At 40.6% G+C, this 2784-nt stretch overlaps 1 pseudogene; it reads left to right on the forward strand.

Annotated features, from left to right (window-relative positions):
* Positions 1–401: 401 nt before the first annotated feature.
* LOC100342308 (high mobility group protein B1 pseudogene) lies at positions 402–1519 on the forward strand (annotated as a pseudogene).
* The last annotated feature ends 1265 nt before the right edge of the window (positions 1520–2784 follow it).

Below are 2784 nucleotides of genomic sequence, written 5' to 3' on the forward strand. Positions count from 1 at the left end.
CACTGTCTGTAACTCTGACTTTCAATAAATAAATAAAATCTTAAAAAAAAAAAAGAAAGAGAAATACTGCCTGATCTTTGACATACGTGAAAGTTAAAAAAAAAAAAGTTATCTGAATTGAAAGTAGTGATTACTAGAAGCGGGGGAGGATGGGGAGAGATTGGATGGAGGAAACAGGTTCTGGTGTTCCACAATATACTTTATAGGAATGTGTTATATACCATACAAATAACCAGAAAAGGGGAGTTGGTAGGCTCCAAACCCAGAGAAAAGATAAGGAAAGGGAGTGGCTATTTGCCTGGTATGATTGGTTTACACTGTGTTTGTGCATTGAAATATTGCGTTGTACCATATAAAAATGTTCAAGGCAGTACATTGAGCTCTATAGAGACAGTGCCGGGGCAAGTGAGAGCTAGACGGGCACTGGGCGACTCTGTGCCTCGCTGAGGAAAAATAACTAAACATGGGCAAAGGAGATCGTAAGAAGCCAAGAGGCAAAATGTCATCATATGCATTCTTTGTGCAAACTTGCCGGGAGGAGCATAAGAAGAGGCACCCAGATGCTTCCGTCAACTTCTCAGAGTTTTCTAAGAAGTGCTCAGAGAGGTGGAAGACCATGTCTGCTAAAGAGAAGGGAAAATTCGAAGACATGGCAAAGGCGGACAAGGCTCGTTATGAAAGAGAAATGAAAACCTATATCCCTCCTAAAGGGGAGACAAAAAAGAAGTTCAAGGATCCCAATGCGCCCAAGAGGCCTCCTTCGGCCTTTTTCTTGTTCTGTTCTGAGTATCGCCCCAAAATCAAAGGAGAGCATCCTGGCCTGTCCATTGGTGATGTTGCAAAGAAACTGGGAGAGATGTGGAATAACACTGCTGCCGATGACAAGCAGCCCTACGAGAGGAAGGCTGCCAAGCTGAAGGGAAAGTATGAGAAGGATACTGCTGCATACCGAGCTAAAGGAAAACTTGACGCAGTGAAAAAGGGAGTCGTCAAGGCTGAAAAGAGCAAGAAAAAGAAGGAAGAGGAGGAAGAGGAAGAAGACGAAGAGGATGAGGAGGAAGAGGAAGATGAGGAAGATGAAGATGAAGAAGAAAATGATGATGATAAGTTGGTTCTAGCGCAGTTTTTTTTTCTTGTCTATAAAGCATTTAACCCCCCTGTATACAACTCACTCCTTTTAAAGAAAAAAAAATGAAATGTAAGGCTGTGTAAGATTTGTTTTTAAACTGTACAGTGTCTTTTTTTGTATAGTTAACACACTACCGAATGTGTCTTTAGATAGCCCTGTCCTGGTGGTATTTTCAATAGCCACTAAACTTGCCTGGTACAGTATGGGGGTTGTAAATTGGCATGGAATTTAAAGCAGGTTCTTAGTTATATATGGGGACAGTAGTTTTTTCATCTTCAGTTGTCTCTGATGCAGCTTATACGAAATAATTGTTGTTCCGTTAACTGAATACCACTCTGTAATTGCAAAAAAAAAAAAAGTTGCAGCTGTTTTGTTGACATTCTGAATGCTTCTAAGTAAATACAATTTTTATTAAAAATATGTCCAAGTATTACATGTTAATATACTATTAAAAGTTCTTAAAATGTGTAGGTTGTGTTTGGAATTTTATTTTTCTATTTTATTCCTTCCCTGTTAAGTTGGAAGTGATAAACACATCCATACCATTTCACAGAGAAGGAATCAGAGCATTTACAAAGAACTTCATTATAACAGGCTTGTGAAGGTCTTGCTGTTGGATTTTTGTATTTGAACTGTATATTTCACTATTATAATTGAAGTTATTACCATTTGCCCTGAAATTGAGGTAAAAGCCACCATTCACAGTGCATTCACAGAGCACCTGTTGTCTTAACAAATAAAGAGAGTAAACTGGGTCTCCAGGCAGATGCTGATCATGGTGGACAGACTCTAATTTAACCCATGTTCATGCTTGTATAATCGTCTCCTCTGGAGTATAGGAGAAACCAGGTCCCTGCTCCTAACCACTGGAATATGACACAGCTGATGGCATGTCACTCCTTTGATTATGTTACAGTGAGCATTGCAGATCTCACTAGCAGGCACCAGAGGCTGATTGTTTATTGCTGTTATTAGAAGACTGCCAAGTAGTGAGGGAGCTATCTGGCAAGGAGCTATGATGGCCTCAGAGCTGAGAGCCACACCAGACTGACAGCCAACAAGGAAATGGAGACCTCAGTTCTACAAATGAATTCTGCCAACCTCTGGAGGGAGCTTGGAAGTGCGTCCTTTCCTAGCTGAGCCAGGCTGCAGCCCTGGCCAACACCTGGATTGCAGTGCGATGATAATCCTGAAAAACAGAACTCACCTAAGCCTTATCCCAGCTTCTGACCTATAGGAACTGTGAGATTATACAAATATGTTGTTCTGAGTCACTAAGTTTATAGTACTTTATTAAACAGCAATAGAACTCTAATCCATAAGTCAGTCAACAAATATCAAATTATCTTCTCTGGGCCTAACACTAAAGCAAAATGGCATGGTGGTTATAAATTTCCCTGAATCTCCCAAATGAACAGACAGAACAGTTAGGCCACCAAAACCAAACATCCACAGCAACATCTATAGTAAAACTGCATGGCAATGCATTTTACAAATGCCGAACACTAGTGCGTGAGGGCAAACAAACCAGAGCTTCAAGACCAATGTGGCACGAGAAAGACATAAGACGAAATGGAAGTGAGATAACTTGGTTTTGGACAGCTGTGAGAAAGGAAAACCCCAAATCAGCATTGGATACTCACCCAAGCATGGAA

This window comes from Oryctolagus cuniculus, chromosome 4 (assembly GCF_051225735.1).
Source record: "Oryctolagus cuniculus isolate XC-2025 breed Fujian yellow rabbit chromosome 4, ASM5122573v1, whole genome shotgun sequence".
Lineage (NCBI taxonomy): Eukaryota > Metazoa > Chordata > Mammalia > Lagomorpha > Leporidae > Oryctolagus > Oryctolagus cuniculus.